This window comes from Tursiops truncatus, chromosome 15 (assembly GCF_011762595.2).
Source record: "Tursiops truncatus isolate mTurTru1 chromosome 15, mTurTru1.mat.Y, whole genome shotgun sequence".
NCBI classification, from domain to species: Eukaryota; Metazoa; Chordata; class Mammalia; order Artiodactyla; family Delphinidae; genus Tursiops; species Tursiops truncatus.
In genome coordinates, this window is record NC_047048.1 from 59,578,397 (window position 1) to 59,594,828 (window position 16,432).

The window sequence follows — 16,432 nt, forward strand, 5'->3', positions numbered from 1 at the left end:
GGGTGGAGTGTTACATAGAAATGGCTTCCTAATCCATAAGGTCAGCAGTTAGATCAGAAAAGAGCCAAATGCTTTTTAGCACAATTATGGCAGGGTCTATCATTTCAAAATGGGTAGAAACAAAGACAAACTAACAAACTATATCAGAAACTATTCCTTCCGATATAGAATAGGACTGTCGTCTCCAAGAAAAATTAATGCTCTAGACTAGGGGTCTTCAGACATTTTCTGTCAAGGGCCAGGTAGTAAATATTTTAGAGTTTATAGGGCACACAGTCTGTCACAACTACTCGACTCTGCATTTATAGCACGAAAGCAACCATACACAGTATGTAAATAAATGGATGTGGCTCTGTTCCAATCAGACTTCATTTATAGACACTGAAATTTGAATTTCACATAATTTTCATGTCAAAAATTATTATTCTTTTGATTTTTATTCAACTACTTACAAATGTAAAAACCAGTCCTAGCTCATGGGCCATGCAAAATCAGGCAGCCAGCTAGATGTCGACTGGCAAACATTAAAAAGATGAATAATGCCAAATAATGTCAGGGACATGGGATAGAGGAATACTCACATGCTGCTGGTGGGCTGTAGATCAGAGACAAAACAACTGTGAAGGTTTAGGGCCCCTCACTTGCTTGGACCCATGTGAGTGATGGGAATTCTAAAATATTCTAAGTAAAGAAGGAAAACCAGGTTGCAATCAGAAAACATCGGTAAGTAAGCATTTCAGGTAAATTATCTTAAGAGATCCCAATAATCTATTGTAATTTCTTAGCTTCTTCTAAATAAATATTAACTTTTGGACCTAACTTTGAATTTTTAATTTTGTGTTCTTCTTAAAAAGAATCCCCAAATTGTAAAGGTATAAGGCCCCACAAAACCTAGATCTTCCTCTGAGATAGAGGCAGCCATTCTGGGTAGGAATCTAATGACCTTCAGTCCAATTAAGTGTAAGCATTTGTTCTAACCTAAAAATTCTACTCCTGGGTACATGTCCCAAAGAAGGCTACACACATGTCCATAAGAGAATATGCACAGGACTTCTGTTAAAGAAAGGTTCATGGTGACAGAGATTTGTAGATAATCTGGACTCCATCACTGGGAGAGTTGAAAGGTAAAACGTGATGGACACACTCCATAGAGTGTTATGTAGCAGTCGTAAGTTAGAGAATTGGGTGTATACAAATAAGTATGGATGGATGTTTAAAACTAGTGCTGACTGTAATGGCATCACCACTTGGAACACAGTTTGACAATTTCTTATAAAGTTAAACATACACTTATCATAAACCCAGCAATTCATTCCTAGGTATTTATTCCAGATAAATCAAGTCATGTGTCCCAGACACATGAATTTTCATAGCAGCTTTATCCATCATAAGTAGAAACAACCTAAATATTCATCAAGTAGTAAACAATAAATGATGCTATAGCCATACAATAGAATACTACTCAGCAATAAAGAAGAATTAACTGCTGCTACACACGATCTAGAGGAATCTAAAAAGCATTTGACTGAGTAAAAGAAGCCAGATGAAAAGGGAATTCAGTAAGTCCCCTACATACGAACATTCAAGTTGCAAACATTCAAAGATGCGAACGTGCATTGGCATGTCCAATCACGTAAGTTAGTTCATGTGTCTGCCGTATGTTGTCACATGAGTGCACCCTCTACAAGTGGTTGTGCTTTAGTGTACTTTACTGTACAGTACTGTATAGAGTGCAGTATCTTTATTTCAAGCCCAGGATGTCCGGAAGCAAGCTTAAGAGCAGTGGTGATGTAGCAGGTACTGCTAAGAAGCGCCAAGTGATAACGATGGAAACAAAAGTGAAAATAACTGAGAAAGTGGAGCAAGGTGAAAAGATGGTAGACATTGCTTGTTCTTATAACATGAATCATTAAACCATCAGCACAATTCTAAAGAACAGGACAAGATCACGGAACACGTGAAGTCTGCTGTGCGATGACGTCGACAATAATATCGAAGAAGCATGGAAAAGTGATGGAGGAGATGGAGAAACTTCTCAGTGTGTGGATATAGGATCAGCATCAGTGTCGAGTCCCGCTCAGCTTAATGCTGATTCAAGAGAAAACTAAAAGCCCTTATGAAGACTTGAAGAAGAAACACGGTGAAGAATCAGAGGGCACATCTCTTAATGCCAACCATGGCTGGTTTCATAGGTTCAAGGCTAGAACCAACTCTCACAATGTAAAATAAGTGGCAAGGCAGTGAGTGCAGATATGGTAGCTGCCCAGGAATTTCCTGAAACACTTCAAGAAATTATTGATGAAGGTACTTATTTACCTGAGCAGGTTTTTAATGTGGATGAGATAGGACTGTACTAGAGAAGGATGCCAGACCAAAGTTACATCAGTAAGGAGGAAAAGTTGACGCCAGGCTACCAAGCAGCAAAGGATAGGCTAACTGTGTTGTTTGGTGGCAATGCTCCCAGCAATATGAAGCTGAAGCCACTCTTAGTTTCTCAGGAGTCCTTAAAAACATAGCCAAGGGCTCTCTTCCCGTTGTGTGGAAGAGTAACCGCAAAGCCTGGGTTACACAGGCTGTTCTCCAGGACTGATTTTTCCACCACTTTATCCCGGAGGTAGAGAAATATTGCTTGGAGATGGACATCCGATTCAACGTTCTTTTGCTGCTCGACAGTTCTCTGGGCCACCCTCCATTCATGGACAACTTTCATCCCAACATCAAAGTAGTGCATCTGCCACTATATACTACATCACTCATCCAAATTATGGACCAGGGAGTTATAGCGACTTTCAAGAAATATTATTTACATCACACTTTTTGTCAGGCAGTAAAGGTGAGTGACGAATCAGGAAAAACCTTGCGACAATTTTGGAAGGACTATAACATCTACAAGGCCATAAAAAACATTGACTTTGGGTTTCCCTGGTGGCGCAGTGGTTGAGAGTCCGCCTGCTGATGCAGGGGACATGGGTTCGTGCACCGGTCCGGGAAGATCCCACATGCCGCAGAGCGGCTGGGCCCATGAGCCATGGCCGCTGAGCCTGCGCGTCCGGAGCCTGTGCTCCACAACGGGAGAGACCACAACAGTGAGAGGCCCGCGTACCGCAAAACAAACAAACAAACAAACAAAAAACACATTGACTTTGTTAGGCGTGAGGGTTACGGTCGTCACTATGAATGGGGTTTGGAAGAACATTTGTCCACATTCAAGATTTTCATGGATTTGAGAAGGTGGATGAGGAGTTCAAAGAGGTCTTCAGCAACTTACTGACCCTCAGCAAGAAGCTGGAGCTAGATCTGCAAGAGGACAACTTCGTTGGATTCCTTGCTGTGCAACACGATGGGCTTGCTAATGAAGACCTGATGGAATTGGAGGCTCAGAGAAAGGACAAAGAGAGACAAGAGAAGAAGAAGTAACGGAAGAACCGAAGAGATTCACCATGCAGGAAATGACAAGAGGATTTTCTTTATTTGAGGGGGGATTGTTAGTTTTTGAGGCACAGAATCCAAACATAGAACGGTACACAAAGGTTGCAGCTGCTGTTCAGAATGCAATCCAGTGTTACCATGTCATCTATGACGAGAAAAAAAGAGCTACTACCCAAATATCGCTGGATCATTTTTTCAAGAACATAGATAGAATTGAATCCAGCAAGGAACCAGAAACTGTACCATCAGTGTCAGATGTGAGTGAAATTGCAGTTCGCCCTCCGTCTCTTACTGCTGACGATCCTTCAGCTCTACCATCTCCCACCTCCTCTCCCTCCTCCAGTCGGTGACTCTTCTTGCCTTTTCACTAGATGCCAGCCCCTGTATGCCAGCTGTTGTACTGTACTACTGTACTTTTCAAGGTACTGGACTGTAATATTTAAAATATTTTCTTTATTTTTGTGGTTGTTTTTTATGTACTATTTGTGTAAAGTATTATAAACCTATTACAATAGCCAATTGTGTGAGTTGGGTACCTAGGCTAACTTTGTTGGACTTACGAACAAATTGGACTTACAAACATACTCTCAGAACGGAACTCGTTCATATGTAGGGGACTTGCTGTATACTGAATAAGTCCATTTGTGTAAAACTCTAGAAAAGACAAATCTAATCTACAGTTATAAAAAAATGTATCAGTGGTTGCCTGGAGCTGGTGAGAGGAGATGGACATTGAGTAGGATGGGTTCTGAGAGAGCTTATCTTTTTCAGTTTTATTGAGGTATAATTGACAAATAAAACTGTCAATTTTTATTCAAAGTGTACACAGTGATGATTTGATATACACATACCTTATGAAAGAATTCCTACAATCCAGTTAATTAACACAGCCACCCATCATCTCACATCTCAACACCTCACATCTTTACCATTTTTTTTTTTTTTTGGTACAAACATTTAAGTTTTACTCTCTTAGCGAATTTCAATTTTACAACGCAGTATTATCAACTATAGCCACCATGTTACACATTAGCTCTTCAGGCCTTATTTATCTTATAACTGAAATGTGTCCTTTTTACCAACTTCTCTTGATTTGACCCACCACCCCGCCCCCAGCCCTTGGCAATCACCATTCTATTCCCTGTTTCTATGAGTTGGACTTTAAAAAATAAAAAAAAAATTTTCAGATTCCACATATAAGTGATATCATGCAGTATTTGTCTTTCTGTGTCTGGTTCCCCAAATCTTTTTTGTGAGGTAACATTGGTTTATAACATTACATAAGTTTTACGTGTATTTAAACTTCTGTATACACTACACCGTGCTTACCACCAAAAGTTTTGTTTCCATCATCACCATACAGTTGACCCACTTTACACATTTTGCCCTCCCCTCCACATTTTGCCTCTTCCCTTTTGGTAACTACTAAGCCGTTATGAGAGAACTTTGAGGATGATGAAAATGTTCTAAACACAGGTGTCAAAACTCATCAAACTTTACACTTAAAATGGCGGTGTGCGTTTTATTTTGTGTAAATTATACCTCAGTAAAGTTGACTTCTTTAAAAACTAGAGCTGTTTTTTTTTAAAAATAAGCAATTAGGGCTTCCCTGGTGGCGCAGTGGTTGAGAGTCTGCCTGCTGATGCAGGGGGCACGGGTTCGTGCCCCGGTCTGGGAGGATCCTGCATGTCGCGGAGCGGCTGGGCCCGTGAGCCGTGGCCACTGAGCCTGCGCGTCCGGAGCCTGTTGCTCTGCAACGGGAGAGGCCACAACAGTGAGAGGCCCGCGTACAAAAAAAAAAAAAAAAAAAAAGCAATTAAGAAAAATAAGAATGAGATATATGACAGAAAACCACACATGTAAAATAAAGAGATATGCACACTAAAATATACATAATAAAACATAGGAAGAGATGCCTATGCAGAACATGGGTGGGAGTTGATTACGGGGGTAAAAATCAATAAATCAGTAAAATAAAACAAGAGAAAGGCTTTGTGTAAGACCAATGATGACAAATTTGCCATAATAATTAACTCAACCCTTGGGAAAAGAGGACTAAAAGAAAGGAGAAAAAGCTCTATTGACAAGGGGCTTACTTCTAAGGATTAGTAGTGAGGAAATCAGCCCTGGAACTCATCTCCTCCCATTCCAGAAAGGGCTGTAGAAAAGAAACCTGAGGTGCCATTTGAGTTTACAACAAAGGGCACAGATTCCTCCATTCTTGAGGAACGAAGTTGTTTCTAGCTAGACGGTAGGGTACCCAGTTGAGAGTCTTGAAGGACTGGAAAGAGAGAAGAGGAGAAAGTCACGGAGGCACCATTCTTACAGAAGCTTTAGTCTAGAAAGGACTTCCTTTGTACATCCAAAGAACCCTTAGTGGCACAGAGTTTCCCCTAACACTGAACCACTGTTTTGAGATCTACTTCTCCTCCGGTAAAGAACTCCATCATAGCCTTGAATGTTTGTTCTTGTGATCGCTGATTAGCAGAATAAGGTGGCCTAATGAAGGGATGACCTGAATCCATTATGTGCATTATTTAACAGAATCAACACTGGTTTTCAGCAATAGAGGAGACTCTTATAACAAACCCTTCCCCATCTGGAGTAAGGTACTGCAAGACAAAATGCCTGATTTCTCCACAGGCTAAAAAGGGACTCCCCCACACCTGAGCTATTCATCTCCATCTCTGGGGTGTCCAGCATTCTTAAGCTTCAGCATCTCCACTTCCTCATTTCTACCGATAACCAACTATTTTGCCATGGCTCTCATTCAAAGCTCTCCAAGAAAATAATCTGACTGGCTAAAAAGAATCTGATTTATTAGCTAATAGAGATAAACTATTGTGAAAGGACAGAAAATAATAGAACTGCCTCCCTTACTGATATCTGCAAATCTGCGCTTTTCTTTTTCGGCAAACATGAAGTCATATGTACTTGATGAGTGAGGTGAATGCTTGTCAGTAAGAAAAGAAAAGGAGCAAAGAAAATTATGGAAGCAGAGTGAAAAAAAGAGAGAGAAATGAATAAAGATTAGAGGTAATCTTTGTGAGAATGTGTGCTTTCCAGATAAAATTATGGAATTAGAAAGAAGGAGTCTAGGAAATTCCCTGGCTGTCCAGTGGTTAGGACTCCATGCTTTCAGTGCTGAGGGACTGGGTTCAATCCCTGGTCAGGGAACTAAGATCCCACAGACCATGCGGCACAGCCAAAAAAAATGAGTCTGTAAATGGTCCATCGAGAAGATTATCTGAGGATGTGGAAAAGTAGGAGGCATTCAGCAGGAAGGGGTTCACGCTGATGAGTGGACTTTGCTATGAAATGTTCAGGAGCCCAAAGTCCCCATACTGAAGGTGTAGTCAGAAACCTGGCCCTGAGGCCAATTGAACGTGCTTGACCTCTTTAAATATGCTCCTGCAGTGCTGTGGCCTTTACTCAACACGATTTACCTCTTCCTGAGCCTTAAGTGGGTACTGTTGCCACCTCTGGCCTAGTGCAAGGTAAGGTGGTGTCTGAGATTCAGAAAACTCTGCATCTGTTCCCTGCCTGGCCATCGACTCTTGCTTTGGCCTCCCTAGTTGGAGTGGGCCTAGCCTAGAAAATGAACTTTCTTATGTTTCCAGTGGATTCATCACATCTTGCCCAGGACCCTTCCACTCCTTTCTCAGATTTCTGCCACCAGCCCCTGGTTTTTCCCGCTTCTATCACTGCATCGAAGGGAAGTAAATAATCTACATTTCCCTCCTTTTTTTTTAGGGGTGGGGGATATTGGAGGGGAGTGATGAAAGAAAATGAAACCAACTGGTCCAAATAAGGCTTAGAAATTTTCTCACTTTCTATTACATTCCAACTCTCTGACTCCTGGTACTAAATGTAATTAGCAATGGCAATAGATAGGCTGGGGTTGGGGGATGGGCGTGGTTCATGTTACTTGAAATGATGTTTGACGATCTACCTCCAGAGGCTGTGTGGGGTAATGAAAATAACATGAGCTCTGGAGACAGACAAGTTTGGGTTCAAATTCTCACTTGGCCACTTATTAGCCATGGGATGCTGAACAAGCCAATTAGTGTATCTGAACCTCAGTTTTGTCATCTCTGATAAGGAGACAATATTACTGACCTCAGGAGGTTTGCTGTGAAGATTAAGAGGTAATGTCTGTAAAGCACACAGAGCAGTACCTGGTAGACAGAAAGCCCTCAATGTCATTTACTATGAATGTTCACCTTTCTTGATTTCTTGAAGCAGCTGACTTGACTTCTTTCCTCCCTGAAGCTCCCCTGTTCTCCTTCTTGTGAGATATTCAATATTCAATATTCAATAAAAGGGACAAGGATTGTCAGTGATTCAGAGACCTCTCTGCTCACTGTGCTTTTCCAAATCAAGGTTGAAATTATCAAAACTTTGGGTCTCAAGTCTAAGTGATTACTTAGAATCCAAGCTCAAGGACAGATCTCTCCTCTGTGTCTGGAGTGTATACGATGTAACTCTGTTTGAGCTCTAGTGAAAGATGATAAGGAAGGGTTCCAACATTTTATCAGAGAGTGTCTCCAAGCTTATCCCTGTTCCAGCTCTCCTTGTTCCTCCCAGGATGTCTTCCCTGGTTTCTTATCTTTACTGTTGCCTAAACTTTTCTAGAAGTTGCTCTTTCCCTCAATATTTCATTTCACTGTCTTCTTTCCCAGGAACCATACACTGATCTCTCCATGTCAGGTCATATTTTCATCCCTCCTAGAATGTCCTTCTTTAACTTCACCCCATCCAAAACTACCCAGGCCATTTTGAGTTTCTTGTGGACTAAGGACTAAGGCGCTGGGGAGGTGATGGGAGAAGAGCTGTCTAAGAGGGTTCCTGTCCTTAAAATGCTTACAGCTTTTTTAGGAAAAGGAAAGCAAACATTTTTAAATGAACTTCATATCCTTTCGAAAACGTTCAAGAAATGTTTGCCAAATAAATTGAATCTCGATTAAGCATATACTAGGTATTAGGGTCCTCTATTAAGCACCAGAAATACAGAGCTGTATAGGTTAGTGTCCCCTAATATCCAATATATTAGGATAAACTAGGTTATGATGCAGTAACCGAAAAAAGAATCTTGGTGGCTTATAGGAACAAAGGTTTAATTTTCACTCATGCTGCATATCTATTGCAGGTTTGCTAGTGACACTTCTCCATATCTTCTCACTCTGAAACCCAAACTGATTGAATAGCCACTCAAGTGTTGCTGATCACCATGGCAGATGGCAAGAGAGTTCTGGAGGGCCTTGCACTGGCCGTTATAGGCCCTGACCTTGGAAGTAATGCATAGTTCATAACTCACTGCCTACAACAGTGACATGGCCCCATACAACCACAAGAGGGCCAAGAAGTGAATCCTACCATGAGCCTAGAATGCAGAAAGCCAGACTTTTTTTTTTCTTTTTTTTTTGAGGTACGCGGGCCTCTCACTGTTGTGGTCTCTCCCGTTGCGGAGCACCAGGCTCAGCGGCCATGGCTCACGGGCCCAGCCGCTCCGCGGCATGTGGGATCTTCCCGGACCGGGGCACGAACCCGTGTCCGTTGCATCGGCAGGCGGACTCTCAACCACTGCGCCACCAGGGAAGCCCTGGAATCTTCTTTAAATTAATTTTTATTGGAATACAGTTTACAATGTTGCATTAGTTTCTCCTGTGCAGCAAAGTGAATCAGTTATACTTATACATATAACCAATCTTTTTTAGATTTCCTTCCCATTTAGGTCACCACAAAGCATTGAGTTGAGTTCCCTGCACTATGTAGTAGGTTCTCATTAGTTATCTATTTTATACATAGTAGTGTATATATGTCAATCCCAATCTCCCAAGTCATTGGAATCTTGATAGAGACTGCATTGACTCTACAGATGGCTTTGGGTAGTATGAACACTGTTATGATATTTATTCTTCTGATCATGGACAAAAGATATCTTTCCATTTGTTTGTATCTTCTTCAACTTCTTTTATCAAAGTCTTGTAGTTTTCAGTGTACAGATCTTTCACATCCTTTGTTAAATTTATTCTTAAGTATTTTATTGCTTTTGATACTATTGTAAATGGAATTATTTTTCTTTATTTTTTTTCAGATAATTCATTCTTAATGTATAGAAACACAACCGATTTTTGTATATTGGTTTTGTATCCTGCAGCTTTGCTCAAATCATTTATTAGTTTTAACAGTTTTTTGGTGGCATCTTTAGGATTTGCTATAGATCATGTCATCTGCAGACAGAGAAAATTGTACTTCTTTCCAACTTGGATCCCTTTTATTTCTTGTTCTCATCAGGTGGCTCTGGCTAAGACTTCCAGTACTATGTTGAATAGAAGTGGTGAAGGTGGCCACCCTTTTATTGTTCCTGATCTTAGAGGAAAAGCTTTCAACTTTTAACAACCGAGTGTGACATGTTCTGTGGTTGGAGGGATAGAGGGATTGCATCAGGCTAGACTCCATGGTTGGATGGACCTGCTGGCTAGGCTCTGCATTCAAGCAGGGCTGATGGCTGTGCTCTGTGGTAAGGTGAGACCACTGGAAGGGCTCTGCAATCACTTCTGACTGTGCAAGTTCTCATGCTGTGTTCCCTGGCAGGGAGGTGTCACGGGTTGTACTCCACGATTGGGAATGGCTACAGACTAGGCTCCACAATTCCTCCTGGTCAGGTGGGGTCTCAAGCTGGAGTCCTCAACCAGATGGTGTCACTGGCTGGACTCTGTGTTCAGGTGGGGTTACAGGCAGAGCTTTGTCGTCCAAGGAGGCCTCAGGCTGTGCTCTGCAGTCAGGGAAGTCTATAAGCTGTGTCCCAAAGTTAAGCAGGGCCACAGGCCTGGGCTTCACAGTCAGGCAAGCCACAGGCTGTGCTCTGCTGTTGGGGCCTACAGATGTATCCCACAGTTGGATGAGACCAGAGGCAGTGCTCCTTGGTTGGGTGGAGCTACATGCTATGCTCCATGATTGGGTGGTGTCACTGGTTAGATTCCCTGCCCAGGCTGTGTTCAGCAATTGGGTAAGGCCATAGGCTGGGCTGCGCTGCAGGGCAGAGCTGTAGGCTAGACTCTGCCCTAAGTTGAATTCCAAGGCTGCCCAGGGTCACTGTTCAGGATCCCTGGTTATATGGGCCCAGAGGCTATGCTTAACAGTTGGGCAGAGCTGCTGGCTTGGCTCCCTGCCCTAGCGTGACTGTAGAATGGGCTCTGTGGCTTCCCAGGATCTCTGGCCAAGCTTCCTGATCAGGGGGACTGGAGGCTGCACTCAGCAGTTGGGCAGGGGTGTGAATTTGCTTCCTTGCCTGGGTGGTAATAGAATGAGCTCACGGCTGTTATGGCTAATTGGCTGGGGACCCAAATCAGGCAGAACTGGCAACTGAGCTCCCTGGCCACACGGGGTCACATGCTTGGCTCTGCAGATGAGCAAATCTGCTGGCTGGGATCCCTGCCCAGCCTCTGCTGCAAGCAAGAATGTGGTCCACCAAGATCTGAGCACTGGTTGCTGTAAGCCCTGCCTCCCTTCTCCATCCCTATCTGATTCCCTGTAGGCAAGCTCTGCAGATTACCTCGGTGATCTGCTCATCTCTGCTGGGATAGTAGAGTGATGACTATCCATCTACTATCCCAGCAGAAAACTAGAGTGTTACTGTCTGAGGAGGCTAATACAAAGAGTGTCTGGTTAGAGGCACAGGGGACACAATGCCAGTTGAGAGCAAGGGTATCATATTGAACCCAGGAGAGTCAAGTAAAATTTTATATATAAAGTTAAAACCCAGCTTTCTTCCCCATCTCAACCTTGAGGATAGTGACAGGCAAACGTATACCTTCTGAGCAGGATTGTGGAGGATTCTTCCCAGGGAAATTGGCACAATCTCACAGAAAAAACCTGAAGACACAGATACCGTGTTTCTTAATCTGTTCAGGCTGCTATAACAAACTACCACAGACTGGGTGGTTTAAACAATAAACATTTATTTCTCACAGTTCTGGAGCCTGGGAGGTCCAAGATCAATGCAACAGCAGATTCAGCATCTGGTTCACAGACGGCCTTCTCACAGTGTCTTCACTTGGCAGAAGGGGCAAGAGAGCTCTCTGGGGTCTCTTTTAAAAGAGTACTAACCTCATTCATAAGGGATCTACCCTCATGACCTAATCACCTCCTTAAAGGCCCTGCCCCCTAATACTATCACACTGGAGGTTGGGACTTCAATATATGAATTTAGAGGGGGACACATTCAATGTATCAGGATTGTAGAGGATTCTTCCCAGGGAAATCTGGCCAGTACAAGAGAGAAACCATGAAACAAGAACAGGATGCTACTTTTTAAAGAAGAAAAAAGAAGGAATGAGAGGGCTTCCCTGGTGGCGCAGTGGTTGAGAGTCCGCCTGCCGATGCAGGGGACACGGATTCGTGCCCCGGTCCGGGAAGACCCCACATGCCGCGGAGCGGCTGGGCCCGTGAGCCATGGCCACTGAGCCTGCGCGTCCGGAGCCTGTGCCCCGCAACGGGAGAGGCCACAACAGTGAGAGGCCCGCGTACCGCAAAAAAAAAAAAAAAAAAAAAAAAAGAAGGAATGAGAAAAAAAACTTTAGAGAATCAACATACAAAGACAACATACAAAGAAATGTCTAGAGATAAGAATAAAGTGGCAGAGAAAAAAACAATGGAGAAAAACATAAGAAAATTAGAGAATCAGGGAATTGTACATTTGAAAAATAACAATTCCAGAATAGGGAGCAGGAAAACAAAGGGTGGGAAATCATCAAAGAAATAAGTCAAGGAAAACAATGTCCTAGAATTCAAGTTCATGAGTTTCCAGATTGACAGGGCCCATTGAGTACTCAGCAGAAAGCGAGTGGAGCAATGCCTTCAAAATTCAGAGAGAAAAACACTTCCCATATGAAATGAGCAAGCAAACTACTAACCAAATGTGAGATTAGTACATGAAGTCAGACATTTTCAGGAAGCTACCAGGAGACGCTCTACCAAAATAAAGGAGTAGAACAAGAAAGACCTTGGATCCAAAAAGCAGGGCATTCATCCATGGGTTCTCAAAGGAACCCCAGGATGATGTAAATGGAGATCCAGTATGGCAGCAGGTCACCAGATATAGAATCAATCCACTCAGAGTAGAGCAGGTCCAAGTGCCCAGGAGACAGGCTGCCAGGAAGATAAAATTGATGAAATAAATAACTAATGATTCTGAAAGTATTCAAAAGAGATGAAAGACAGCTAAATTCTCATCTTTCATAGCAGGAATTCAATGGATAATACCTGAAACTGAAAAAAGAAATAATAAGTAGCAATACAGGTAAGCATATTACTTATAAATATGGAAATAGAATCCAAAGAAACAAACAAAAGATGTGAAAGTGGTTTTCTTTGGAGAGCAAGAAATGGAGAAAGAGAATTGTGTGACTTCTATATTTTATTATAATTTCTTATTCAAAGTTGACTCAAAATCACGTGGATGAATGGTTTTGGTTTTGTTTTTAGTTTAAATAAATTGAATTTTTAAAATCATGTGGATGTATGACTTTGATGAAAATTTAAACTAAATATAAAAAAGAGGGAAACAATGGAGTGAGAATTCGGCCTGGGGATTAATTTTCCTGCTTAACAGTTTCTTTAACAATCCCAGAAAATAGGACCCCATTATAATGCTGTCTACCCCCAGTTTTCTATTAGAGAGATTCAAATAAATACAATATGCATTTGTATTAATATTCATGATTGTCCAGGAGGCAGGGAGTTATTTGCAAGCCTATGTTCAGGCTAGTATGTAATCCCATCACCTCCTCATGTTGGTTATGTAACTGGCATTGGGTAAATCACTTCAACAGCCTGAGCCTCACTTTCCCCAACCATAACCTGAAAACTCCAAAAGTTGTCCTGATAGCCTTAAGCTCTTCTGCAATCTCTTTTGACTCATAATGTTTCTAACTTGACATGTCCACTTGAAAGTCTAATGTGCATAAGTTGCTTTTAAAATATAATTGAAAGTTTTTTGAAATGCCTCCCATCAAGAGAAGAAATTTCCATCTCCTTGAATCTGGACGTATATATAGTTCTGCAAAAGTGATGCTTCCAAGACTCAGTTATAAAAGGCCATAAAACCTACTGCCAGTTTGCTGGAGCATTTACTCTTGGACCCCTGAGGTCCCATGTAGGACTTCAGTGAAGCCCAATCATATGAAATGATCACATAGATGCTTTGGTTGACATTCCCAGGTGAGCCTAGCCTTCAGGTGCCAGATGTGAGTGGAAAAGCTTCGAGTTTTCCAGATGAAGCCCCAGGCATTTTTATTAGATGCTGTTTTCTCTACAGTTTGGGATTAATTAAGTGATTATTATATGTGATAGAATGGTCATTAACAATTACTGAGAAGTTACTCTTTTTCAAGTATTGTCCTAAGAACTTTATGTGTTTAATCTTTTTAACAATTCAGTGAGCTAGATAACATTAAGATCTCTTTTTATCTGTGAAAACCTTAAGCCCATAGAGGTTAAGATATATATCAGAAAGCTTACAATTTGAAGGTCAGGGACTCAACCTAAGTCTATCGGACTTAAAAGTTCATGATCCTGGGCTTCCCTGGTGGTGCAGTGGTTGAGAGTCCGCCTGCCGATGCAGGGGACACAGGTTCATGCCCCGGTCCGGGAAGATCCCACATGTCATGGAGTGGCTAAGCCCGTGAGCCATGGCCGCTGAGCCTGCGCGTCGGGAGCCTGTGCTCTGCAACGGGAGAGGCCACAACAGTGATAGGCCCATGTACCACAAAATAAATAAATTAATTAATTAATTTTAAAAAAAAGTTCATGATCCTGGACTAGTATACAGTAGGGGCTCGATAAATTCAGAATAGAGTGACATGAGTGAAACAAAGGAGCCAATCACAAGAAAATCAGGAAGAATATTTCAGCTGAAGGGAATAGCAAGCACAAACAGGTTTAGTGTGTTCAATGGAAAGAATAAAGGCCAGCATGGCTGAAGAGTAGGGAGTGAGTGGGAATTTGTATGAGATAAACCCAGAGAGGTACACAGCAGCTGTATCAGGTAGGCCAGCGAGAAGAATTTGAATTTCATCCTAAATTACAAAGGATAGTCATCAGATAAACCAACATCATCTAATTTATATTTTTAAATGATGATTCTGATCAGTGGAGAACGGAATGTCCAAAAACAAGGTTAGAAGCCCTGCCTGAATATGAGAGTGAAGGAGAGGTGGTTCCCTAAAGGAAAATCAAGGGGCTGTGACTAGAAGAAAAGGACATCACTGCTGAGCACGCAGATGGCCCCTACACAGGCCGGGAAGTGAAGTTGCTGGAGTGCAGGGCATGCACATTTTAAGGATTTTGGTATTGGCAAACACGCTTCCAAAAAAGTTGCACCAGTTTGCATTTTCATGATCAAGATATTACTCTTTCCCTATATCATAGAAAATTCTGGAATTGTTAATAAAATTGAATTCTTGCCAATTTGGAGAAATGATACCTCACTATCATTTGAATTTGTTTTTCTTCGATTCCTGGTTAGAATGGGAAGTTGGTCTTCCTGACTCACCACGGACAGGCTATGATGTCAGAGGTGTGCCTAGGGGAACACACGTGGTAGAGCCTTCCCCTCTTCCCTTGTCCTCTGTGACTAAGATGCTCACTGTGGTTACACATATTTTGGCGTCCTCAGGAGGCTAACAAAGGCTTCAAAACCAGAGCTAAAGTAGTACATTGACTATGCAAGAAACAGGCCCAGAGGCAGACTGTGGTTTTTGCAAGAGCCACACGGTGTATTTGGGAGTTGGGGTCAAGGGAAAAGACCTCTGACCTAACTGTTTCAGAGACTTGGAGACTGAAGGCAACCCAGACTACCCTCAGGTGCAAACCCAATTACCTTGCCCTGTTTGGGTGTTTAAAACATAGATTCCCGCATTCTCTTACTTTTTATGTCATTTCAGGATCTAGAGAAGTATACATGATGCTTCCCTACTGCAGATCTGCCCCAAATACCTGACCGAAGAGACTGAGGCCCAGAAAAAAAAGTGATTCTCCCAAGATGACACAGAAAGTTAGTCACAGAGTCAGGACTGTATATTTTCAGCTCTGCCTTCCCCACCCTCCACACCAAAATCCTATATATATCCAGGCTTTTTTTTTTAATGCTTATTTTATGTATTTATTTAGTTTGGCTGCACCGGGTCTTCGTTGAGGCATGTGACATCTTTTAGTTGTGGTATGTGGGCTCATAGTTGCAGCACGCCAACTCTTAGTTGCAGCATGTGGGATCTAGTTCCCCGACCAGGGATCAAACCTGGGGCCCCTGCACTGGGATCACGGAGTCTTACCCACTGGACCACCAGGAAAGTCCACTATCCAGACGTTGTAGACAGTAGAGTCTCTTCTCTCAGGAAGGAAAGATTCCAACAGATACATTTCTGCCCCATTCCCTAGCCACCAGAATAGAAAATTGCATTTTGCAATTTTTTATAGCTTTGTTGAGTAGACAAAAGACTGCATATATTGAATGTATACAATTCAATTAGTTTGAACATATGCATTTGGTGATGTTTTTGTAGCACAGCCTGACGGGTACTCAGACAGCCCAAGCTAGGATGAAATTACATTTTACAATTCCTTTCCCTGTATGGAATTGAGTTAAGCTTTGCCACAAACTCTTTTCTTTTTCTTTCTTTTTTTTTTTTTTTTTTTTGCAAGAGATTGGGGAGGTGGACACGAAGCAGCATCCTTGTGCTCTGAAGGTTGTCATTGGTTAGAGGTGGTGAGGGGTGTCTACGGGTTTCAGTCTATCCTTGCTGTTCTCTGCTGCATGTCTACTCTCCTTCCCAACTGTCAGCCCTGTTGACCAAGCGACCAGTCCCCAGACCCTCCACTAAACACTTCTCTATGAACTCAAACAGGCAGTAGTTTTGAAGAGCAAACAACCTTTCACGGACTTCTACACCAGCTCCTTCAGTGACCCCACTACCACCCAGAAAGATCTTTACTTTCCCAG